Raw genomic sequence first — 27,633 nt, 5'->3', positions numbered from 1 at the left:
TCTAATAAACAAATAACAAATTATATATATATATATATATATATATATATATATATATATATATATATATATATATATATATATATATATATATATATATAGGTGGGTTAGATGTGGCAGGGAGGTTTTGAAAGAGAGTGAGTGGGATAAAAGAGAGAAAATGACAGAGTATCAGGAGAAACTGAAAGATGAGTGGAACGCAGTGAAAGATCAGGAAAATGGCAGTGTGGAGGAGGAATGGCAGTTGTTTAAGAGTGCTGGCGTGGGGCATGCAGAAGAGGTGTGTGTTGTGAGACGTGTGGGTGGTGGTGTAGAAAAGGAAGTGAATGGTGGTGCAAGGAAGTAAGTATGGCTGTGGCTGAGAAGAGACGTGCATATGAAGTGTGGCTGCAGAGGAAGAATGAGGTGTCATATGAGAGGTATAAGGAAAGGAGGAATAGGGCGAGAAGAGCTGTGCGTGATGCTAAAGTGGCAGCAGATGAGAGGTGGGGTAGGCGGTTGACTGAGAATTTTCAACGAATAAGAAAATGTTTTGGAAGGAGGCGAAAAGGATGCGAAAGGGAGAGTCGGGGAAGGAAGAGCGAATAAAAGCAGAGGATGGAAGGATGAGATGGATGCAGTAAGGAAGAGATGGGCAGAGTATTTTGAAAGATTGTTAAATGTAGAGGAGGAAAGAGTGGCTGAGATTGTGGCAGATGGAAGGGTGCAAGGAATAAATGTGTTGGGAGAGTTGAATGATTCTTTGATCACGAAGGAGGAAGTGGAGAAGGCAGTAAAGGAGATGAAAACAGGGAAAGCTGCAGGTATGGATGGGTGTGCTGTGGAATGCCTGAAGGGTGGTGGAGTGACTATTGTTGACTGGTTAGTAAGGTTGTTGAATGTGTGCTTTGTGAAAGGTATGGTGCCAATTGACTGGGCAAGTGCTTGTGTGGTCCCGTTGTATAAAGGCAAGGGTGATAAGTATGAATGTACTAGCTTTAGGGGTATAAGTCTGTTAAGTGTTGTAGGTAAGGTGTATGGTAGAGTGTTAATTATGAGAGTTAGAGAGGGTACAGAGGGAGTAATTGGTGATGAGCAGTGTGGCTTTAGGAGAGGGAGGGGATGCGTGGATCAGGTGTTTGCTGTGAGACAAGTGTGTGAAAAGTATTTAGCGAAAGGCAAGGATGTGTTTTGAGCATTCATGGATTTACAGAAAGCGTATGACAGAATTGATAGGGAGGCTTTGTGGACTGTTTTAAGATTGTATGGACTTGATGGTAGGTTACTAAAAGGGGTGAAAAGTTTTTATGTAAATAGTAGAGCGTGTGTAAGAGTGGGAAATGCTGTGAGTGATTGGTTTCCTGTGAGAATGTACGAGGTTGTTAGATGGTAAGGGGATGAATATAGTTTTGAATGGTGAGTTGCTTGAGGAGGTGGAGTGTTTTAAATATTTAGGGTCACATGTTGCTATGGATGGAAGAATAGATGCAGAAATGAAGTTTAGAATAAATGAAGTAGGAAAGGTGCTGGGAGGAATGAAAAAAGTTTTTAGATGTCGTTCGCTTAGAATGGATGTAAAGAGAAGGCTGTATGAGGGTGTTGTGGTACCGACTGCATTATATGGGGCTGAAACATGGAATATTGGTGTTGCAGAGAGGAAAAATTTGAATGTAATGGAGATGAGGTGTCTGAGGAGTATGTGTGGAGTGACGTGTATGGACCGAGTGCGAAATGATGAAGTGTGAAGGAGAACTGGAGTTGTTCGGGAGATGGCTGGTAGAGTTGAGCAGAGGGTGTTGCGATGGTTTGGGCACATGGAGAGAATGGATAATGAGCGATTGGTGAAAAAGATAACTAGATCTGATGTGAGAGGTGTAAGGCTGAGAGGGAGACCACGAATAGGATGGATGGACAGTGTGAAGAGAGCGCTGGATGCGAGAGGGATGTCTGTTGAGGAAGGAAGTGTGGCTGTGCGTGACAGAAATAAATGGACAGAAATTGTGAATGAATAAATGATGATGCAGCCCTGAGGGGATATTCTCCCGCATTTGGTCTGATCAGCTAGTCAGGTCAGGTGAGAGTAAGGGAATGGGTCTATTATGATGTGGCAGGGGTAAACCAGCTCTGCTGTCAGGCTCTGCTGCGGATGTGATTTATTGCACTGCGCAGTTGACCCATGTGTGGTGTGGTGTGGTGAGGATCTGTCCCTTCTCCCCTTTGGGGCTAAGATGCAAATGACTGTGTTTGAATGGATGAGTAAATGGGGAGTGTGTCGTCCTGTCTCGGCTACCTCTCTTTCCTTGGGGGAAGCAGCCTAGGTATATATATATATATATATATATATATATATATATATATATATATATATATATATATATATATATATACATATATATATATATATATATATATATATATATATGTATATATATATATATATATATATATATATATATTTATTTATATATATAAATATATATATATATATATATATGCGCAAAAGGGAGGGGGGCATGGCCGCATGGCCCTCTCCCCCGTCGGTATGCCACTGATCAGGATGATGCTTTTTCAGTAAAAATGTATGCTTAATGTCAAGCCTGGAAGCCAAACAAGTTGCAGGACTTCACTTGGGCAACAGTGCATGCTCCTCTTCGGAAACACACTTTATATAATACATGTTTCTGAACAGGTGTCCAGAGTACGTCTTACCAATAGGACAATGCATTCTGGATGTCAAATGTATATCTTTGTACCAAAATGATATATTGTATGGAGAAGAAGAGAAAACATTTGAGGAACTTTGAGCTGAATAGTTGTCATCATTATGCCTTGTCCCAAGGATAATGCTATCTGATTTTTAAATAATGTACTCCTAAATTGTGCAGTTAACCCCTACAGCACTCACAGAATCTCTCGATCCTTTTCCAGAATTTCGCTTGATGCCTAATAGGGTCGATTGAGGAGCCTTTGTAAAAAAACTGAGGACACTAGGCTTCTGCCCAATTGTGATGTACATTGATGCAAAGCAATGAGAACTAAGTACTGAGTATGGAGGGGGGAGGATCTAGGCCCCTACCCATGGTGGGGTGGGGGAAGATTCCCCTACTGCCCTCTTGCCATCTTCCTGAACCCCAATACCTTTGCTCCCTCTCCCTCGCCACTGACTGCCTCCTGCTCCCTCCCTCCCCATCCCCCACCATCCTCCATCACCCCACCATGGTTCCCCCCCTTTCCCCCCTCACTCTCCCCCTGGGGAGGGTTTTATCCCCCCTACCCACCCTCCACACCCCTGTACTCCCTCTTTGCCTTTCCTCTTTGTCTTGTGGTGTCGGTCTCCCACCTCTATACCCCTGTACCACCCCTTCTCCCCATCCCCACTCCCATCCCCCACCCCCATCCCCCACCCCCTGCAGTATGCCGTCCGCTTACCTCTCCCTCCCCCCCCCGCCGCCTACAGTATTATACGTCATTATTACTATCAATGTCGTGTGTTTTCATTCAAAACCTGATTATTGTTTGTGTAATTCCATACGCTGATGGAGGAAACATAGAATGTGTGTTTTTTCATGATTTTACAGTATGGTCACCTCCGTGATTATATCGTAATGTTTCATCTGTTTTTTTTTCTTTTTTTAATAACAGAACAGAGGAAGGAAAAAAAATGAAAAAAAAAATAAAATTAACCCATGCACCAGATTACTGGTGTCGTCTGTTCATAAAATATCTGTAACAGTTAGCCTCAAACAGCTGTAGGTTGAAGTTTGGAGGGAAACAACTCTGGGGAAGCGAGTTTCAAAGAGATGCAGTACGGGGAATGAAAGAATTCTGATAGGCAGAAGTTCTGCAATATGACTGAGTGACATTCCAGTCATGAGCGCTACCAGATGCCCGTATAGCACGAGGGAAGGCATGGAGAGGTGGCATCGTGGACGCAACTTCGTCTGAGCATTTGCCATAAAAATATCTGTAAAATAATGCAAGGGAGGCAACATTCCTTCTTACTTGTAGGGGAGGTAGTTTATTTGTAATGGCAGGGTTGTTAATAATTCTAACAGCCTTGTTCTGAATTTTGTCTAGTTGTTTTAATGCAACCTCTCCACATCCATTCCACAAGGGTGAGCAATATTCAAGCTGAGAATGCTCATAACTCTTATAAATTACAGCTAACTGCTCATCAGTGAAGAAGTTACGGACTCTGTACATTAATCCGAGTTTCTTTGAGGCAGTTTTAGCAAGTGATCTAACATGAGAGCTCCAGCTGAGGGCATTGTTAAGTGAGACGCAGAGAATTTTAATGCTTTTGGAGATGGGAATATTAGTAGTACTGAAGGTAATATACAAATCTGGCAATATCTGTCTATTAGTAAATTGTATATATTTAGTTTTACTAGCATTAAATGAGACAAGGTTGTTTTGTCCCCATTCACTGATCGTAGATAGGTCTTGATTTATGGAGATGGCTGTACTGAGTTGAGAGGTAGAGATATTAGACTTCGTAAATGGGTGTCTGAGTGTGAATGAACTATGTAGTATTGAGTCATCTGCATATGAGTGGATGGGATTGTGGGTGACAGATAAGAGATCATTAACCCGCTGCATCCTGGAGACGTGAATTCACATCCTCACATGATGTGCACTCATATCCCGGAGACGTAAATTAACGTGGCAACATTGCAAGGTCCCTAATTTGCACAATTTTCAATTTTCGCGAGTGATTTTGCGAGTGATTTTTGGCACGTATACACGGGACACCTTCCTCTATTCCTCTACAAGATGCCAAGCAGGGACAATGCCTTACACTGCATAACCTCTCCCCCCCCTGCTGTGCGCCATTGTCTCAGCAATTCACCTGTTACCAGTGACCTGGCCAATAAAGACATTCAGGGCCAGATTCCCCAATCGATGACAATGTGGAGGACAAAGTTTACATAGCATTAGAGGAAGAAACAGTCAGAAATGATGATTAGGTAATGTGGGAAAAAAAGGTCATGAATGGTGATGAGTTAGTGAGTGAAACAATGCTTATAATGCCTATATTACTGTTTGAAAACCAATATACTCTTGTACTACATATAAATTCGTACCAAGTAAATAAATAAATACTGTTTATGAGTGGATAAAATAGTTACCCTCCCATAGAACTCGTTTTCTTTGGTGCCAGCCTGTTAGAAAACCCAGTCAGGTAAGGAAGTACTCATACCTGCTTCGAGTATTTTAAACCTCAGGTGAGCAATTTCTCTATGAATTTTCGATGTTTCTCACCAAAAGCGGATGTTTGAGCCAAAAAAGAAAAAGGTCCAAAAATGTCGGGACTGGGGCGTACCACTGCCCAGAAAACGTCGGGATGGGGCGGGTTAATATGAACCAGGAACAGGGTTGGGGCTAGGACTGACATTCTTCCAGATAATTGATTTGACAGCTCTGAGGGAAGGGAAGGGGGGGAAGGGGTGAGGGGAGAGGGGACGGTAGAGTGTGTAACACCAAGTAAAAGGTTTTGCATGCTTTGGCTCAAAATCTTTTTTATTTTGACAGCTGCACACCTATGAGGAAAGAAGATGGGGGGAAGGGAAGGTGGGGATGAGAGAAGTGTTGGGAGTGGGGAGCACCGACAATTATTTTGCATGCTATTACTTGAAAAAAAAAAAAAATTAGTTGGGAAATTCTGAAGGGTGGGGTATTGGGAGGGAGGGAAGGGAGAGAGGGGGATGATGGGAGTAGGTGAGGAAGGTCATGGGAGGGGAGGAATGAGGGAGGGATGGGGTGGGAGCGCATAGAAAACTGGAGTCACTGCACCTGGAGGGGTAACTTTTTTCAACTTTGATGGGCTGTAACTCATGAACCAGTTGGTCTAAAATACTCTGGTTTGAGGTATAATGTGTGTAAATTCGGGCTCTAACTCAGGCATAAAACTTTTTACTTCTGTAAAAGTTGAGAAATCTGTTCCATATACAGGTTTTCAGGGAAGTTCGGTCAATCGAATTGCGTATCCTAGGGGTTAACAAGAATGTCTGGAATGATGCCTGTAATGCTAGGTGTTTTAGGTTCGGCTTCCCGTTCCTTAACCCCTTAACCGCGGGGCGTCACTTTCGTGACGCTTGGGAGCAAGGGATCATACCGCGGGGCATCACTTTTGTGATTCTGTGTTATTTTGAATTCACCCGGGCTTCCAAGTGGGGGCTTGTATCATCTATCAGTACTGCCAATGTCCAACACTAGTCAGCACTCCTAATCTCATCTGTACTCCCATCCATTGTTGACAGTTTAGCCATTTCTCCCCGTTCTTGACTCCCCTCCCTACCCCCCCTCCATTACCCTATCCTCTCGCCTGCCCGGCCGTGCTACGCTAAGTAAATCTTCCCTGGAATTTTTCACTGATTTCATCCATTGAAATAAGCCCTATGTCCTATTCTTATACCAAATAATATATACAAGAAAGAAATAAGGTAAGTGAGAGTGCCAAACACCTGGAATTGGCTAATTATCACCTGACAACACCTCATGTGCACTCGTTCGCTAATTTTCGCTGTTTTTTTCCCCCTTGAAATATGCCCTATAATCTATTTTCGTAATAAATATACATGTAAGGAGGGAAGGGAGAAGCCTAAGTGATATTTACATTCACCTGGAACTACCTAATTTATAATGTATTGTCTAGATTTCCTGCCAATCATATCAGTGCTAAAGAGAGATGTTTCAAGATCTAACATTGGTAGCTCTAAAAATATATCTCCTAAGTAGGCCTCTAATCTATTTTCGAAATAAATATACATGTCAGGAGGGAAGGGAGAAGCCAAAGTGATATTTACATTCACCTGGAACTACCAAATTTATAATGTATTGTCTAGATTTCCTGCCAATCATATCAGTGCTAGACTTAGCTGTTTCAAGAAGTAATATTGGTAACCCTGAATAACCCCTTAGCAGGCCTCCACGCTAGTCCTCCGTTATCAGGTTACTCTCAACTTCCGAAGTGAGAGTACGTATGTTTCTTCTTGCTGACTTCAAGGCCTTTTTTCACCCCCATGCAAATGGCCCTGTGACCTTTACCCCCTACTAAACCTCGTGTGGAAAGAGGTAAAGGGCTGACAATTGATAAAAGAGTGACTACGATCTTTCTATTGAGTAAAACAGTGCATGTGGAATTGTAAATAATGTGTAAATAATGTGTAAACAGCAAGTGAAAGTAATGAATGTAAATATACGTGAACAGTGGAAAACAGTTTTATAAGTTCTTTCAAGTGACAGTGCACAACACAGTGTAAATAAAATAGAAATGTAAATAACGTAAATAATATAGAGAACGTAAATAGAAATGTAAATGAGTAGTATTATAAGAATACGAGTATATACCCTAGGAGTAATGAAAGTGAAAGTTTCACTCTAGCATGTCTGAATGCTATGAGTTATGAGAGTGAAGATGAAAGTGACATTCACTCTCAATGCCAGTATACAGGACGAGAAAGTGAATGCTACGTATTTTACTGAAAGAAATTGAATCCCTACAGTGACAATAAACTAATACTACTGAAGGAAACTTATGAATAAAGACTGTAGATATATATAAGTGTTATATAGTAATAGAAATATAAAGTGTGAGGGGTTTTATGAATAATAAATGACAGACTACTAAGAGCGAACTAGTGCCAGTGCGACGATCAGACGCGCTCGTAATTTCCATTGCTTTCACAGTGTTTTTTTTTTTAGTATGGTTCCCAAACTACTTGAAAATTGTAGAATAGTGTTTATAGTGTTTGTATCTGGCTGTGGTAATCATATTACGGGTTGTTGGGAAGTGTAAAGTGGAGACTTCGTTACCCTACTTCAGAGGTCTCCACAAGTCCTACGGTAACTGACGAAGGCTCAACAATCATTCCAGGAGAAAGCTGAAGGTATGTGCCATAATCATATGTAATTTTATTATTCTAGGACTATTAACTGATTTTTGGCAAATATTTTTTGAGAGTCTGTCGGAGCCCAAATAACCCCGCGGCACACGCAAGTCATTGGTAAACAAGCCCGCGGTGTAGGGGTTAAACGCCTAACGTATAGCAGAGCTCTCTTTTGAGGCCAGGGCTTAGATAAGAGAGAGGCAGGACACAAAAACTCCAGGCAATAACTTTACACAGGTATTACTTAGACAGGGGAATCAGCAGATGTTACAGACACGATATACTGGGGGATTATAAACTCTTATAATTAGATAGGGTTAATAGTATCTCACAGGATACTGCTTGGGAATACAGTAAAAACTACACTGGAGGCGGAATATTCTAAATTGGTATAGTCCAGGGTCTCTAAGCGAGTGGAGATGCTAGAGCTGTTCCTCACTGGGGGGGGGGTGTAAGGCACTGGGGTCTAATTATGATTATGGTAGTATGAGGTAAAGTCTAATGGTAGCATGTTCACTTTGTTATTTTCTACTCGTAGGTTGCTTTTGATCAATTACCGTCACTCATTCCACTGCTTTGGTGTTTATCTTATTACTGTATGGTAGTTCACTGTGCCTATTCTTCTTTCCAACACTTTGGGTTATCACTGTCAATTCACTATTCCACCTCGTCACTGCTCAACCACTATCATTGCACAGTTACAGTCACTATGGTTAATCTGGTGCCAAGGGTGCGGCTGAGGGGTAACAGCTCCGCTACTGACAGGGCTGGGCACCACCAGGAAACGCCGTGCTCAGGGGACACGGGATCATGTGCAGGGGCATCCACTCTCGTCTGGGGCTGTGGGTGGCGAAGGGTCCCGTACTCTCAGAGCCGGGGACAGGAGTGCTGCCCTCAGGGCTGGGGCCGAACAATTGCCTGAACCGGTCGTTCAGGCTCCTGACAGAGGGGGAGGTCCTCCCCATCGAGGTGTAAGGAGTTCCCGCCCGGGCGTTCTGGGGATGGTCTGGGGTTCCTGAGGACTGTGGTCCCCAGGGATGGGAGGCGCCAACAGGAAGGGGCTGCGTCAGGGTCCGTCAGGTGGGTCTCCTCCAGAGCCAGTTGTAGGGAGCAGAGGCTGGGGGAGACTACAGGGCCTCTCCAATACTCTTCTATGCCCTCTGCATTGGGGATCGGGGAACAGGCGTCAAGCTTAGGCGGTGGGGCGGCTCTCGGCCGCTTCCTGCCATAGTGCCCGGCTACTGGTCGTGGCTTCCTAGGGGTGCGGCTACAATCCGCCAAGGCCCAGCTACTGGCCATGGCCTGAGAGGGTGAGTGACTGCCAGCAAACCCAGGGACACCTTTGGAGCAGCTACAGGCCGTCTGACGAAGGCGGGATCGGCTACAGGCCGACTCCTGCAGGAGGGATGTAGAGCGGCTACAGGCCGACTCAGGGGGGACACCGGAGCAGCTACTGGCTATCTGACGAAGGCGGGAGCGGCTACCGGCAGTCTCCTTGTTACCCTCAGAGTGGCTACAGGTCGTCTCCTTCAGGAGGGGTGAGCAGCTACCAGCCGTCTCAGGGGGAACACCTTCGGAGCAGCTACAGGCCGTCTGACGAAGGCGGGAGCAGCTACAGGCCAACTCCTTCAGGAGGGGTTTGAAGTGGCTGCTGGCTGTCTTGGGGTGAACACCTTCGCAGCGGCTGCAGGCCTTCTGATGAAGGCGGGAGTGGCTACCGGCTGTCTCAGGGAGAACGCCTTATGAGCAGCTACAGGCCATCTGACGAAGGTGGGAGTGGCTACAGACTCTCTCCTTCTGGAGGGGTTTGGAGCAGCTACCAGCCGTCTCTGGAAGGACACCTTCAGAGCGAACACAGGTCATCTCTTGGCGAAGGCAGGAGCGGTTACTGGCCATCTCCTGATTACCCTCAGGATGGCTACAGGCCGTTTCCTTAGTGAGGGGTGACCGGCTACTGGCCGTCTCAAAGAGGAAACACCTTCAGAGAGGCTACTGGCTGTCTCCTGACAAAGGCAGGATCGGCTACTGGCCTTCTCCTTTGGGGTGCTGGCAGGAGCTGGATAGGCAGCTCCACCCGTCAGCAGGTTGGTGAAGGCTTGCATGGAAGATAGTGCAGTATTCCTGCTATGGTGACAGCGGGCGGGCTCCAGGTCATAGGGGCACGCAGCCCGGGCTGACTTAGGCCGTTGTTGCACCGAATCTCGGCGCGCTGCTGCTGCTCCTCTGTGGGCTCCTTGTGGGGGTGTCCAGGAGTTCATGGGGGCACTATGCTGTATTCCTTGTGGGGGTGGCTGGGTGTTCCAGAGGGCACTATGCTGCATTTTTATGCCTAAACTCGGCTTCCACATTATTTAAGAAACTGAATCTGTTTTCTCCTTACAAGATATTAAAAATTAGGTTAACTCTAAAGTGTGAATGTCATAGCTGTGGTGATTTTTCATGGTGTACAAAAGCAGCACAGGTATAAAATGAAAGATTTTGAAGGAAACCACAAGACTATTTGAAATAAAATTACATTTTTGTCTACAAAGTCGTCCGATTTCAGTTTGGCTATATACAGTATTCACAAGATAAACACAGGAAAAGCCAGTTATTATATGAAATAGAAAAAAAGTCAGTATTCTCTTGAAAAGGTTATTCCCAGACCTCACTGTCAGGAGTAAACTTTGGCACCAGTATGACATTCTCTTTGTCAAGAGTACATTTTGGCACCAAGGTTAACCCCTCCATGGCCATGGATCCAGAATTTTATGTGCACCCCAGGCCGACATGGCGGCCATTTTCTGAAGGTTCGAAAATTGATTTTTTTTTCTTGGCATATCGAAGAAAAAGTTCAGATGCACCTAACAGTGCAATTCCCAGCTTCCTAGACCCATTCTGTGGCTACAATGGAGCACGACAGTTGCAGAAATATTGGCAACCGATATTCGCCGCCGAAAGGTGCTGCCGCACTGCAACATCACACGTTATAATTTTTTTAACCCCCCAAAATAATTCGAGTGGTGCTGAAATGTTGCGCATATATTAGATATGATGATATCGCATGATTTCAGTACATAATGTTAGGATTGGCTAGAAAAAAATTATTATGAATATTTTTTCACCTTTTTTATATTAAATATGTTTATGGTGTGTTGCTTTATTTTTTACGTTATCGTTGTGCCCATGCTTGGAATATGGGAGGGAAAAGGTTGAATTTTCAGTCCGAAATGAAAAAATTGCCCGTCCCCCGAGGCTAGGCTCTCCCATGGGAAATAAAAGTAGAAGGTCAGATCCGATTAGCAATAGGGAAGTTGAGTCGCAACTTGTCACTTCCACACCACATGCATGGCTAAAAATAGAACCGCAATGCAGTTTCAAAACTACGAATAAGTCTAATTATTACGAATACAGAGACAGAGGAGAAATAAATACATTTACAGATGGGGGAAAACGTATTTTTTCCATAATAACACGTTCACCTTTCTCTGTCATTTTACCTTGTTATTTTGGCAATATATGTTGCTGTCTGTCCGTCGTGAGTGTGGGAAAGTATGATATTTTCTGCCTGGGTAAGGAAAAAGGGTATAGCTGGATGCGTCCCAACACTTTACACCGTCAGAATTGCGAGACGACCTGGCATTCCCACCCCGCACGAGCTGATTAGCAGAAAGGGAAGGAAGTTCTTTTCACCCATGAAAGCATCACGTGAACACAGAAAACTATCCCGTTATGCTTCTAAAAGGCAAAGAATATGTAAAACGATTCAAAACAGTGCAACAAACCTGAGGAAATAATTATGTAAAGATACCAAACAAAAATGAATTTTTCTTTTATTTTAATGTCTTTTTTGTTTATGCCTGTGTTTAATTATAATCGTAAACAGGTTGGTTGTGTGTGTTTTGCAAGGGAGGAAAAAGATGATATTTTCTGTCTGGGTCGAGATAATGGGTGTAGCTATGTGTGTTTAGGCATGGCCACGAGCGAAGAAATCGTACATCCACTCGTCACAGCAGCCGGTGGCGAACAGACAGTGACAGATGAGGTGTGAGAGTGTGAAGGTCAGTCTCATGTCCCAGATGTTTGTTCACTTCCCAAAAGTTTTCACAGTTTTCAACAAGTCGCACTGCATTAAATGATCCAAACCAGTACAGCAAACCTGAGCAAATAGGTAAAGATACGAAGACAAAATGTATTTTTCAATTACTATCATGTCTTTTTTGTTTGTGCCTGTATTAATTCATAATCGTAAACAGGTGGTTGTGTGTGATTTGCAGGAGAGGACAAAGATGATATTTTCTGTCTGGGTCGAGATAATGGGTGTAGTTGTACTTGTTTAGGCATGGCCAGGAGCGAAAAAAACGAAAATCCACTCATCACAGCAGCAGGCTCTAAACTGCTCGATGAGGTGTATGGGAGTGTAGTGCAGGTCAGTCTGAAGACGTTCAGAAAGTTCATTCATTTCCCCAAAATTTTTGCTGTTTTTTATAATCCGCGCTCAAACTATGCCTGCGGCCATTTATCGGCTAAACCATCATTCGATGCCGGCGGCCATTGAGGGGTTAAGTATACTTGGTGTCAAGGGCATACCTTGACACCAAGGTTAATTATACTTTGTGTCAAGGATGCACCTTGGCATTAGGTTGATGCTACCTGGATAAAAACGTAAGGTTAATATCAAACTTTAGTGTCAAATAAATGTCAGAACTTCAAATAGGCTGCAGGGTATAATAATTATCATTTTTGGGAATATGTACATAGTATACCGGTAATTTTTTGGCATAAAGTGTATATATTCCCTGAAAAGAAGATACCCTGAAGCAAGTTTTGTGGTCCAGACATTTATTCGACAATAAAGATTAATATTAAGCTTATGCTTTTTATCCAGACAGCATCAACCTAACACCATGGTGTATGCTTGACACAAAGTATACGTAACCCTGGCGTCAAGGTGTACTCTTGACACCAAATATAATCAACTCTGGTCCCAAAATGTACTCTTGACAAAGAGAATGTCATCCTGGTGTCATTTATACTCCTGAGGGCCAGGTCAGGGAATAAACTTTTCAAAAGAATGCTAATTTTTTTTTCTATCCCATTTATTATTGACTTTTCCTGAGTTTATCTTGTGAAAACGGGCTAATGTAGCCTACTCGTAATATAGTCAAACTGAAACTGGATAACTTTGTAGAAGTAAATGGTGTTTTCTTTCAAGTGGTCTTGTGTTTTGCTTTTGTTTCTTTAATTTTTTATTTGTGCTGCTTTGTACATCATGCCAGATGCGCCACAGCTATGCCATTCACCCTTTATGGTTAACCTATTGTTTAATATCTTGTCTGCAGAAAACCAAATCATTTTTTTTTGATAATGTTGTAACCGAGATTAGACATCACTCGAGACATTCGATTTAATTATGCAATTAAGGCATGTATTATTTAAAATAAGAATTATCCTCGTATCAGGGCATAATGATGACAACTATGCAGCTCCAAATTCTTCAGATGTGTTTTTCTTCAGGTAATATACATTGTGGTGGAAAGATATACATTTCACATGCAGAATGCATAATCCTACTGGGAATATGTACTCTGGACATCTGCTCGGCAACATGTGTTTATATAAAGCATATGTATTTCTCGAGAGGAGCATATGCTGCTTCCCAGGTGTAGTCCTGGGATTTATTCGGCTTAAATTCTTGACATTAACCCTTTCACATTGGGTGTCACACTGACGTGCTACTAAAAAAATATCTGAAGCCACTGGATGGTACGTATACGTGTTCTGGACTTCTTTATATTTGTTCACTAGTACTGGGAACCTAATAATGGTTTGCGTATCAGCAGGTGGCAATACTGAGGCGTTGCCATCACGGGAGCACTATTTTATTGTCCATTATTTTCGTTAAGTACCGGAAGTATTCGTCAGGAACACTCACCATCACTAATTTCTGCCCATGGGTGTCCCCTTCCTAACCCCTGTGTACTCAGGGAAGAGGGAAGGGGGAACGTAACGAGCTCCTCCCGCTTGTACCTCAGTTCCAACCCTCCCCTATAACCCTACCCAACCCTCCACCCCAACCATCATTTTTAATTGGTAGTTGATATCATACTTAACACTCTTGGTCTCAGTGCTAATACAAACATAGAACACCAGAATATGTTCATCATCATCATCATCATCATCCGGACCTCCTTTCCCACTCTAGGGCAGGGTGAGGAGTAGCAATGTCCAGACAACTAAGATTTGCCAAATCCAATGGGCCCGCTTCCATTCACTCATCATTCAAGCCGCAGGAATCCTGGCTCTATCGGATGCTCCAACAACATTCACCAAGTTCTGTAGCTTCATATACACGTATCCGATAGAGTCAATCCGGACACTGACACATTACAAAGGGGTGTCAAATTCCTGATCAATGATCATGCACTTCTCACAACATTCATCCAGCCAGCTCGATCTCTTATCAGTTCCCTAGCCACACCGACTTCCAAACCTCTCTTCCTCACACACTCATCCGCCATATCTCTCCACCTTCTCCTTGGCCTACCTCGCCTCCTCCCTCCTTCAAATTAGCTCAGATATGTTTTTTCACCACTCAGTTGTTATCTATTCTCTCCACTGATCATACCATCTCAGTACACTCTCTTCGATTCAGGTGTCCACAGACTTCCTCACTTCACATCTGTCACGACTCATATTATTTCGTATCCTATCCACTCTCTGTACCCCACCTACATTCCTCAGCAGTCCCATCTCCACTGCTCTACTCTTGACTTTTCATTTTCATGCCACACCATAGTCTGACATCCATATGTTAGTGTTGGCACTGACACTCCGTCATGTAAGCCTCATGCAGCTGCAACCCTGAAGCCTCTATTTCTTATCAAGGCCTTCATTGCACAGCAACTTTTCTTCCTTGTGTCACTCTACTTTCCACTTGTTTTGCACATTTTCCTCTCCCTTTTATCACTGTACCCAGGTATTTGAACTCTCTCACCAATTCCAGTCTCTCTCCATTCACTGTAACATGGCACTGGGAGTCACCTTCTCTCTCAGTAACCATCACTTTACTCTTTTCTACATTTACTGTAAGGCACGATGCTCACAGACATCAGCAAAACTCTGCACTTGCCTACCATGTTCTTGTCCAGTATTTGCAAGTAGTACTGCATCATCAGTATACATCAATTTTGAGATATTCCATCCATCACCATTCATTACCAACGCCATCCCTCTCTCCATTACTCGTGTTTTTACTTCTCTCATGACCCCATCCATCGACATATCTCATCTCATCTCATCTCATCAGCCGTTTGTGTGTCCACTGCAAGACCGGCCTATCCCGACCGAAGAGGGGACGATACAGCTTATGTATCTCTACCAAGTGGCTTAGGCTATCCAGTAGAGATTGTATGTACCGTGAGAAGTGCTTGTAAGTGTAATTTTAAAGTTGGAATGGCTTAGGATGTGTGTTTGGTCTGTGAAGCAAGGGTAATCGGCCCACGCAAGCCGACTGGATGCAAGCATACTTTATAGTATGCGACAGTGGTTCAACCATAGCACCCCTTGTGTCCGCCAATGCAGTACCTGGACTGAAGGACGCTCCCAAAGTTTATTACCCTGGCAGGGGGCGAACCTCATTCTTCAGTGAACAAAAACGCACACTTTACCACTGTACCGCAGAGGCACCATCCATCGACATATATATATATATATATATATATGGAGCCTCTGCGGCACAGTGGTAAAGTGTGCGTTTTTGTACACTGAAGAACGAAGGTTCGCGCCCTGCCAGGGTAATAAACTTTGGGAGTGTTCTTCTGGCCACATACTGCTTTGGCGGACAAAAGGGGTGCATTAGTTGAACCAGTGTCGCTTACTATAAAGTATGATTGCACCCAGTCAGCTTGCACGGGCCTATTACACTTGGTTCACAGACTACACACACATCCAAAGCCACTCCAACACTACAATTACAAGCACTTCTCACCCCACATACAATCTCTATCAGACAGCCTAAGCCACTTGGTAGATACATTGGCTATATCGTCCCCACTTCGGTCGGGATAGGCCGGTCCTGCAGTGGACACTCAAACGGCTGATGAGATGAGATTATATATATATATATATATATATATATATATATATATGTATATATACAGTATATATATATATATATATATATATATATATATATATATATATATATATATATATATATATATATATATATATATATATATATATATATATATATATATATATATATATATATATATATATATATATATATATATATATATATATATATATATATATAGATACATTGGCTTATATCGTCCCCACTTCGGTCGGGATAGGCCGGTCCTGCAGTGGACACTCAAACGGCTGATGAGATGAGATTTTATATATATATATATATATATATATATATATATATATATATATATATATATATATAATGGGCATCTAAGTAAATGGTTCAAGATCGGTGTGGGCATGCGACGTGATTGTGTGATGTTCCCATGGTTGTTCTATCTATCTGTCTATCTATCTATCTATCTATCTATCTATATCTATATATATCTATATGAATCAATCAACCTATCTATCTATCTATATCTATCTATCTATCTATCTATCTATCCCCTGGGGGTAGGGGGGTTTTCAAGAATACTCCCCCAGTATCCCTGCTTGTCGTAAAAGGCGACTAAAAGGGTTGGCGGAGGGTTAGTGCCCCTCCCCGGAAAACAACTAACTAAAAACACAAACAAGAAGCCTCGGACAAGGACTGACCAAACGTTGACGACCCAGGACCGGACAAAGGACTTGGTAATGTGTACATGGAATGTAAGAGGAGCGAATGATGAGGTGAAAGAGAGATTGTCCAGGTGCTTGAGGATGCGAAAGTGGATGTATGTGGAATAACTGAAACAAAATGGAGAGGAGAAAGTGTGAGAGAATGGGAGTATGGATGGGGTATATGTGCAGGAGTAGATGAGAATGAGAGGGCAAAGGAAGGAGTGTGTATAGTTGTGAGTAAAAGATGGAAGAAGAGCATAAGACAGTATGGATCAGTTGGGTCAAGGATTGTGTGGGTAAAGTTGAAAGTTGGAATACAAATGTGGGCGATTGTGTGTGTGTATGCGCCAACGCAAGATCGTGCTAGAAGAGTGAGAGAAGAGTTCTGGACAAATGTGGAAGTGTGCATGGAAAAGTTTGGAAGGAATGAGAGAGTGTTTTTGATCGGTGATATGAATGGTAAAGTTGGTAATGTGAAGGTGGATGGAATAGTTGGTGAGTGGGGTGTGCCTGCTAAGATAGATGAGAATGGGAGTGCGTTAGTGGACATCTGTGCTGGGAGGGGGTTGGTAATAGCCAATACCCTCTTCAGGCATAAAATGATCCACAGGTATACATGGCGAGTGATGAGAAGGGTGGGTGGTGAACTGAATGAAAGGAAGGCAATGATTGATTATGTGTGTGTGGATGAAAGGATGCGAAGATGTATATTGGATGCAAGAGTTTATAGAGGTTGGGGGAGTGGCCTTTCTGACCACTACTTGGTGGTGGCCAGAATTAGGATGCAAGTAAGATGGAGGAATAGAAGAGGGAAAGACGAGAGGAAGGAGTAGTTGCAAGGAGAGTGGAAAGGTTACAAGAGGATGAGAAAAAGGCAGAGTATAAGAGAGAAGTGGAGGAACGATTGGGCAAATATGAATTGGAGCAGATGGGAGACGTGGAAGGTGTGTGTAAGATATTTACAGAAGAAATATGTGCAGCATGTGATGTGGTGTGTGGAAGGAAGAGAAGACGGAGGGGTGCAAGGAACAGCGTGGTGGACTGAAGAGGTGAAACAGGCTGTGGCACAAAAGAAGAAAGCATACAATGAATGGATGAGAAATAGGGGCGTGGAAGAAGTTGAGAGGCAGAAGAGAGAGTTATATGTGGAAAGGAAGAGAGTGAAAAGATTAGTAAGAGAGAGTAAGAAGAGAGTGGATGAGGAATTTGGAAGGAATTTGAGTGTAAAGTGGAGGGACTGTAAGAAAATGTTCTGGAGAGAAGTGAAAGAATAAGACAGGGTGGAAGTGAAGTTAGCAGGGAGTGAAAGATAAACATGGTAGATTACTAGTGGAGAAGGGAGAAAAAGTGAGCAGATGGAGAGAACACTTTAAGGAATTGTTGAACGTAGAGGATGGAAGTAATGCGAGTATAAGTGGCTGGGAATGGCTGGGAGAAGGAGGGAGGTGAGAAGACAGGTAGAAATCAGTAGGATAGAGATTGTGGAAGCAATGAAGAAAGTTAAATCAGGGAAAGCCCCAGGAATTGATGGAGTGTGTGGTGAGATGCTGAAGCATGGGGGAGAGATAGTAGTAGAATGGATGTGGAAGATGTGCAGATTGGCCTGGGAGGAAGGTAGAGTCCCGGAGGATTGGAAGTCAGGTATAATTATTCCCTTGTACTAAGGAAAAGGGGAAAAAGAAGTGTGTGGTAATCATAGGGGCATTTGTCTTCTTAGTATAATAGGAAAAGTGTATGGTAGGATACTTATAGACAGAGTTAGAGAAAGAACAGAGAAATTAGTTGGAGAAGAACAGGGAGGCTTTAGGAAGGGAAGAGGTTGTGTAGATCAGATATTCATTCTTAGATCTTTAGTGGAAAAGTTTCTAGAGAAGGGAAAGAAGTTGTATGCGGCTTTCATGGATTTGGAAAGCATATGACAGGGTGGATAGACAAGGATTGTGGAAAGTGTTAAGAATATATGGAGTAGATGGGAAGTTGTTGAATGCTGTGAAGAGTATGTATGATGGTGCTAAGGCTGCAGTGCGTGTGGATGGTGAACTAAGTGAATTTTTCTCTTTGAAAGTTGGTTTGAAACAGGGATGTGTCATGTCTCCATGGTTGTTCAATCTGTACATGGATGGGGTAATAAAAGAGGTACAAGGTAGGGTAGTGGATGTTGGAGTGGCCCTGGTGAGAGAGAGGATAGTGTTTGGAAACTCCCTGTACTGTTGTTTGCAGATGATACTGTGTTGTTGAGTGAAGATGAAGGGGAGCTACAAGGCTTGGTGGATGAGTTTGAGAGAGTGTGTAAGAAACGGAACCTAAAGGTGAATGTAGGGAAGAGTAAAGTGATGGTCTTTGAGAGAGGTGAAGTCAGTGAATGTATAGCGAGGTTGGATGGTGGGGAATTGGAAAATGTGAGTACGTTTAAGTATTTGGGTAGTGTGATGAGTAAGGATGGAGGTTTGGAGGGTGAAGTGCTTGAAAGGGTACAGCAGGGAAGAAAGGTTGCTGGTTCCTTGAAAACAGTGATAAGAAACAGGGAAGTGAGCATGGAAGTAAAAAAGTTACTACATGACAGTACAGTATTGTGATACCAACTCTAACGTACGGAAGTGAAGCTTGGACGTTGTTGGAAGGACACAAGTCAAGAGTGAGAGCAGTGGAAATGAGTTATTTAAGAGGAGCTTGTGGAGTCACGTGGAGAGACAGGCTGACGAATGAGGATATAAAGGAGCGTTGTGGTGTTGATGTGGATGTGATAGGAAGCGTTGTGAGGAACACACTGAGGTGGTTTGGCCATGTGGAGAGGATGGAGGGTGAAAGACTGACGAAGAGAGTGTATGTGAGTGAGGTGGAGGGTGGAAGAGGGAGGGGGAGACCGAGGATGAGATGGAGGGATGGGGTGGAGAGGGCTATGTGAGAGGGGGTGTGAGTTGGGAGCAGGGTAGTGAAATGGCGGGGGACAGGGCGACTTGGAGGCGATTTGTTTGTGGCCACTTTTTAAACGAGATTGAGGCGTCTGGCAATAGATAGATAGATAGATGTATATATACAGTATATATATATATATATATATATATATATATATATATATATATATATATATATATATATATATATATATATATATATATATATATATATATATATATATATATATATATATATATATATATATATATATACAGTATATATATATATATATATATATATATATATATATATAGATAGATAGATATAGATAGATAGATAGGTTGATTGATTCATATAGATATATATAGATATAGATAGATAGATAGATAGATAGATAGACAGATAGATAGAACAACCATGGGAACATCACACAATCTCGTCGCATGCCCACACCGATCTTGAACCATTTACTTAGATGCCCATTAACCCTTACGCATGCTTCATGCATCACTACCATCATAAAAACTCTTGACGGCACCTAGCAGCTTATCATCTACACCGTATATGCGCAAAACTTTCCACACTCCTTCTCTGTCCACTTTGTTGTATGCTTTTTCCTGATCCATGAATGCCATAAACACCTTATGGTCCTTCTCACAAGCCTCCTCTGCTATCTGTCTCACTGTAAATATTTGATCTACACATCCCCTGCCACTCCTAAAGCCACCCTGTTCATCATTCACTAGAACTTGTGATATCGCTCTTGTTTTCTGTATAATAATTCTTCCATATACCTTCCCTGTCACACTCAATAAACTTATGACATGATAGTTCTTGCACTCACTTCACTCACCTTTATTTTGTACAGAGGTACAATCACAGCCTTTTTCCACTCTGCTGGCACAGTTTTACTCATCCATGCCTTCTTACATGTCTCCAACAAGCACTTCATTCCACTCTCTCCTCTACACTTAATCATCTCTGCATACACCGCATTAACCCCAGCTGCTTTGCCATTTTTCAGCCGCTTCACGGCACTCTTCACCTGTGCGAGTGTCACATCTCCTGGCACTGCATTCCTTCTCTGTACCCCCCCAAAACCATTCATGTTTACAGCCGCTCTGCTCTCTTTATTCCCATTCATCAAGCTTTCAAAATATTCTTTCCATCTTGTCCTTATTTCATCCCCATGGGTTAATAATCTACCACCTACATCCTTCACACCATCACATTTCTTTCTGCTTTCATTTCTACATTTCTGCCATCACATTTCTTTCCGCTTTCATTTCTACATTTCCGCCATCACATTTCTTTCCGCTTTCATTTCTACATTTCCGCACCTCATTCCAGAATAACTTCCAATTTTCAGAGCAGTTTGCATTCATTTTTCTTTGCAGATCATCATTTACCTCCTTTTTTTTTCCTCTTCTCTAGTCTCTTTACGTGCTTTTTGCTCTCCATATGTTAATTTCTTATTTCAACTGAACCCCTGTCCTGTAACCACTTTAGCCATTTCCTCTTTTTCTTCACTGCTTTCTTAACCTCATCATCCCACCATGCCGTACCTTTCTTCATTGTTGTTACTCTTGCCACAACGCACACCGCTTTAGCATTTCCAAATAAGCAATCCCTGCTGTCCAGATCCATTTCATTCCAATTCACTAATTCTAAGTCCTCCCTTACTTTGGTCCTGTAATCATCTGCCATTTCTTTGATCCTCAGCTTCTCAGCTTTCAGTTTTTCTCCCTGATTGCTCCTCTCTCTCCTGATCCACCTCACTCCTCTTAGCTTGATCTTGCATACCACAATCATATGATCTGACAGACCTTCACATCGTCCCCTCATGGCCCTCATATCAGCAAGCATTCCCAGCATCGACCTCTCTATGAGCACGTAGTTAATCAGACTTCCTTCAACACGATCCTGGTTCCCTCTATACCAGGGGTTCTTAACCTGGGGTCCATGGACCCCTTGGGGGTCCATGGATGGGCTTCAGGGGGTCCGAGAAGGTCAGAACAATTGAGAACAATTTAGCGATATTGCGTGATGCCATTTGACAGCATTAGCTGCCCCCCCCAAAAAAAAAAAAAAAAAAAAAATCGAAGTTTAGAAGAATTCTGGTGTTCGTTGACATAAGCCTACCCTCGTCTGGCAAAGGAAATTATGGGTGCTCTGATTCCGTTTGCTACTACATACCTTTGTGAGTCAGAGTTTGCAGTGTTTGTTTCAATCAAAACGAAAAGTCGAAATCAACTGGATGTCAAAGATGACATGCATGTTACCTTGTCAAAGACCACTCCACAAATTCATCTTCTCATTCATGCCAAACAACAACAACTTTCTCATTGAAATGAACTTTTGAGCAGAATAATAGTTTTGTTTTGTTTAATTTGCACAAGTTGGATGTATTTCACTTTTTCATTGAGTGGCCCTTAATATTTGTTCGAAAACGAGTGAGAAACATAATTCTTTGTAAAGACTTCTATTCTTTGTGTATGTCAGTATGTCAGTAATTCTTTGTGTTTTCAGTAATACAAGGTATATTCATTGTATGCAAAATGTTTTATGTGCTAACTTGCATTTTTCTGGGGAAGGGTCCATAGCTTTCACCAGATTCTCAAAGGGGTCCGTGACTCAATAAAGGTTAAGAACCACTGCTCTATACCATGTATATTAATGTGCATCTTTGTGTTTGAAATACGAATTACAAGTGCACAACCTCCTCTCCTGACATACGTCCTTCAATTTGTTCCCATTATTATTTTCTCCTGGTACTCCATTACAGCCCTCAGGACCAGTGCCTATTCTTCGATTCATGTCACCCATTACAATCACATTATAGCTCCTGGGTATTTCTCCCACTACTTCATCCAGCTCATCCCAAAACCTGTCTAGGATATGTTAAAAGTATGTAATATAACTATGAACATGCTGCAGCACGAAATGAATGAGTTATGACACTGACAATGAAACAAACGCATTAACAATGTCCACCTCAGACCTCACGTGTTGGGTGCACTGTTTTGCAAACACACACACACACACACACACACACACACACACACACACACACACACACACACACACACACACACACACTCAAATTCTCAAAATACTTTCCAAGGTAATAATAAACAGAACCAGATAATTACTACAATTAAACATAATGAAGCATGAGGCCCCGGATGGCTATTCTTAACGTTTTTTTTTACTGTCAATATTTTAATGCATTTTTTTCTTGCATGTGATGTGGTGTGTGGAAGGAAGAGAAGACGGAGGGGGGTGCAAGGAACAGCGTGGTGGACTGAAGAGGGGAGACAGGCTGTGGCACAAAAGAAGAAAGCATACAATGAATGGATGAGAAATAGGGGCGTGGAAGAAGTTGAGAGGCGGAAGAGAGAGTTATATGTAGAAAGAAAGAGAGAGGTGAAAAGATTAGTAAGAGAGAGTAAGAAGAGAGTGGATGAGGAATTTGGAAGGAATTTGAGTGTAAAGTGGAGGGACTGTAAGAAAATGTTCTGGAATGAGGTGAAAAGAGTAAGACAGGGTGGAAGTGAAGTTAGCAGGTGAGTGAAAGATAAAAATGGTAGATTACTAGTGGAGAAGGGAGAAAAAGTGAGCAGATGAAGAGAACACTTTAAGGAATCGTTGAACATAGAGGATGGAAGTAATGCAAGTATAAGTGGCTGGGGAATGGCTGGGAGAAGGAGGGAGGTGAGAAGACAGGAAGAAATCAGTAGGATAGAAGTTGTTGAAGCAATGAAGAGTGTTAAATCGGGGAAAGCCCCAGGAATTGATGGAGTGTGTAGTAGAATTGATGGAGATAGTAGTAGAATGGATGTGGAAGATGTGCAGATTGGCCTGGGAGGAAGGTAGAGTCCCGGAGGATTGGAAGTCAGGTTTAATTATTCCTTTGTACAAAGGAAAAGTGGAAAAAGAAGTGTGTGGTAATCATAGGGGCATTTGTCTTCTTAGTATAATAGGAAAAGTGTATGGTAGGATACTTATTGACAGAGTTAGAGAAAGAACAGAGAAATTAGTTGGAGAAGAACAGGGAGGCTTTAGGAAGGGAAGAGGTTGTGTAGATCAGATATTCATTCTTAGATCTTTAGTGGAAAAGTTTCTAGAGAAGGGAAAGAAGTTGTATGCAGCTTTCATGGATTTGGAGAAAGCGTATGTCAGGGTGGATAGACAAGGATTGTGGAAAGTGTTAAGAATATATGGAGTAGAAGGGAAGTTGTTGAATGCTGTGAAGAGTATGTACGATGGTGCGAAGGCTGCAGTGTGTGTGGATGGTGAACTAAGTGAATTTTTCTCTTTGAAAGTTGGGTTGAAACAGGGATGAGTCATGTCTCTATGGTTGTTCAGTCTGTACATGGATGGAGTAATAAAAGAGGTACAAGGCAGGGTAGTGGATGTTGGAGTGGCCCTGGTGAGAGAGGATAGTGTTTGGAAACTCCCTGTACTGTTGTTTGCAGATGATACTGTGTTGTTGAATGAAGACGAAGGGGAGCTGCAAGGCTTGGTGGATGAGTTTGGGAGAGTGTGTAAGAAACGGACTCTAAAGATAAATGTAGGGAAGAGTAAAGTGATGGTCTTTGAGAGAGGTGAAGTCCGTGAATGTACAGCAAGGTTGGATGGTGAGGAATTGGAAAATGTGAGTACGTTTAAGTACTTTGGTAGTGTGATGAGTAAGGATGTAGGTTTGGAGGGTGAAGTGCTTGAAAGGGAACAGCAGGGAAGAAAGGTTGCTGGTTCTTTGAAAGCAGTGATAAGAAACAGGGAAGTGAGCATGGAAGTGAAAAAGTTACTACATGACAGTATTGTGACACCAACTCTAACGTATGGAAGAGAAGCTTGGACTGTGTTGGAAGGACACAAGTCAAGAGTGAGAGCAGTGGAAATGAGATATTTAAGAGGAGCCTGTGGAGTCACATGGAAAGACTGGCTGACGGATGAGGATATAAAGGAGCGTTGTGGTGTGGATGTGGATGTGATAGGAAGCGTTATGAGGAACACACTGAGGTGGTTTGGCCATGTGGAGAGGATGGAGGGTGATAGACTGATGAAGAGAGTGTATGTGAGTGAGGTGGAGGGGGGAAGAGGGAGGGGGAGGCCGAGGATGAGATGGAGGGATGGGGTGAATAGGTATATGAAAGAGGGGGTTGTGAGTTGGGAGCAGGGCAGTGAAATGGCGGGGGACAGGGCGACTTGGAGGCGATTTGTTTGTGGCCACCCCAAACGGGATTAAGGCGTCTGGCAATAGATAGATAGATAGATTTCTTGCTGCAGCATGGTCATAGTTTTATTACCGGGTATATACTTTTTTCATATCCTGATTTTTTGTTTGTGCATTAGTAATGTGAGTATGAGTGTAAAGGATGAGGTTAGCTTTGGACGTAACTACCAGTTAAGAATGACGAGTGGGGAGGTTGAGTGGGGAAGGGGTATGGGGGAGGGTTGGGAGCTGGGGTAGAGGCAGGTGGAGCTCGTTTCGTCCCCCTCTTCCGTCTTCCCTAGGTATATGAGGGTAGGAAGGGGGCACCCCTGAGCAGAAATTATTGATTGTGAGTGTACCGTATGTCGAAGCGTGTGGTATGAGATGTTTCCACTGCCGCAGCAGTAGAAACAAAGGTATTATTTAGTTTTTACACATAATTTTCTTTTTCAGGTGTGTGTACATACAAAATACTTCCATTTTGCTTACGTTGTGTAAATGTGCAAAATGAAAAAAAGAAAAGAAAAAAAGAAAGCTTTGAGTTCAACATTATACCGAATGGCATACGTCTGGCTGTGGAGGAGCTCCAACATCACAGTTTTTGACAGCTCACAATGCATGTAATTATTATTTTTTTCTTTCACGTTATGATAGACATCATTTTACTCAGAAAATTATGGTCTTTTTTGTGTAGAATATTTTATAAGAAAAATTCTTATATATCCCCTCCCCCCCAAAAAAAAAGTGTGTGGGATAGCCAGCCAAAGAAAAAACACTCTCATGGTGGAAGGGTTAAGCTTACATTTCTACCAAGAAAGAATGATCCTGAAGCCATGGCATGCCCTTGTCACCAATAATACTAAAATGCATGACTTACAATGCAGTGCTCCCGAAATGGAAACAGAATACCGTAGTACCCCTGACAACGGGTAAAGTGAGATACAGCCCAGTATGGCCAGGAACGTGCCGACACCCCCACACGGACCCCACGAGGTAGCCGCCACCAGTCGGAGCAACCCCCAGCAACAACGGCATATGTCAGTCCGGGCTGAGCACTCCTATGTCACGCAGCCACCACACCATCGCCATCATAGGAGAAGGACACTACTTCACGGAGTGGGATTGTTGAACCAGCTTGGGGTGGAGTTGTTCTAGACACTCCAGACAGCGCCCCTCAGGAGACGGCCTACTGCCGCTCCCGCCCTTGCCAGATGGCCTACTGCCGCTCCGAAGGTGCCCTGGTAGAGACGGCCTACTGCCGCTCCCCCCTCCTGCAGAAGGAGACGGCCTACTGCCGCTCCCGCCCTCGTAAGACGGCCTTCTGCCACTCCGAAGGTGTCCCTGTAGAGACGGCCTACTGCTGCTCCTCCCTCCTGCAGAAGGAGACGGCCTACTGCCGCTCCCCTCTCTGGCCGAAGGAGACAGCCCACTGTCGCTCCTGCCCTCGTGAGACGGCCTACTGCCGCTCTGAAGGCGGTGCCCTTGAGACGGCCCACTGCCGCTCCTCCCTCCTGCAGAAGGAGACGGCCTACTACCGCTCCCGCCCTCGTGAGATGGCCTACTGCTGCTCCAAAGGCGGTGCCCCTAAGACGGCCTACTGCCGCTCCGAAGGCGGTGCCCCTGAGATGGCCTACTGACGCTCCTCCCTCCGGCAGAAGGAGACGGCCTACTGCCGCTCCTGCCCTCATGAGACGGCCTACTGCCGCTCCGAAGGCGGTGCCCCTGGGACAGCCAATTGCCACTCCGCCCCCCTGAAGCAGGAGACAGCCCACTGCCACTCCCGCCTTCGTCAGACGGCCCACTGCCGCTCCGAAGGTGCACAGAGGTGCGCTGACTCCCCCACTCAGGCCACAGCCAATTGCCGGGCCCCGACACCTGAGAGCCCTGCCCCTGGGCAGCCACGGCCAATTGCCGGGCCCCACGGACGAAAGGGGACAAGGAGCAAGACGTCACCCTGGCAGGAGACGAGAGCCCAGGCCTCCTGTACCAGAGCAGCCCAGTCAGGCCTCTCAGCCTCCCCTGGCCTCTGCTCCCTACACCTGGCTCTGGAACAGACGCACCTGACGGGCCCCAGTGTAAGCCGGTGCCGCAGTCCTCCCCTGTCGGCGCCCCTAGACGCTGGAGACCGCAGTCCGCAGTCTCTCCCGATCCTCCTCAGGACGCCCGGGCTCGATCTCCATACGCCCCCATGACGACATAAGGCTCCCACCTCCGGCCGAGACTTACACCAGAGGTTTCTGGAGCTATTTGGCCCAAGCCCTGAGGGCCACACCCCTGAGCCCAGCCCGGAGGCCACGGGCAGCCTGGGATGCGAGAGGACGCCCCTACGAGTCGTCCTGTGCCCTCTCGGCATGCCTCCCCTTGGCGGTGCCCCTAGTCCGGCAGGATTGCCGATGACATGTTCCTGCCCCCGCCCCCCCACGATGAATACGTGTGATGATCCCCAGAAACAGTGCAAGTGATTTAGGTTAAGTGTGACTGCCGAACCGAGTGTAATATCATGCAGTGACTTAATATAGTGAATATCGGGGCAAGTAAGATCACAGTGAGAGAATAAAGGACGAGTGTGTGAACCAAGATCTGATGAACTAGACTTGTGAGTGACGTCCCTTATATCCAGTTGGTAAGACTGTGCTGCCTGGAAATTCCTCTGTAGTAATACACCTCCACTGCTGTAAACTCTAAAGAAATAATACGAGAAAGTGTTAATGATATTCCCCCACTCACGCTACCCGTAAATTCTGTATGACATTCCCTCGTCCCAGTATCTAGTGTAAGTGTAAACCAGAAATAGAATCAATTACCAAAGTCCCTTTGCTATTGGAAAAATGTGTAATTCTCATTGTTAATACTTACCTCTCTCCAGTA

Source organism: Coenobita brevimanus, chromosome 67, assembly GCF_032717465.1.
Source record: "Coenobita brevimanus isolate Jiangsu-jjx chromosome 67, ASM3271746v2, whole genome shotgun sequence".
Classification (NCBI taxonomy): Eukaryota; Metazoa; Arthropoda; class Malacostraca; order Decapoda; family Coenobitidae; genus Coenobita; species Coenobita brevimanus.
Note: the sequence above shows the minus strand (reverse complement) of the source record.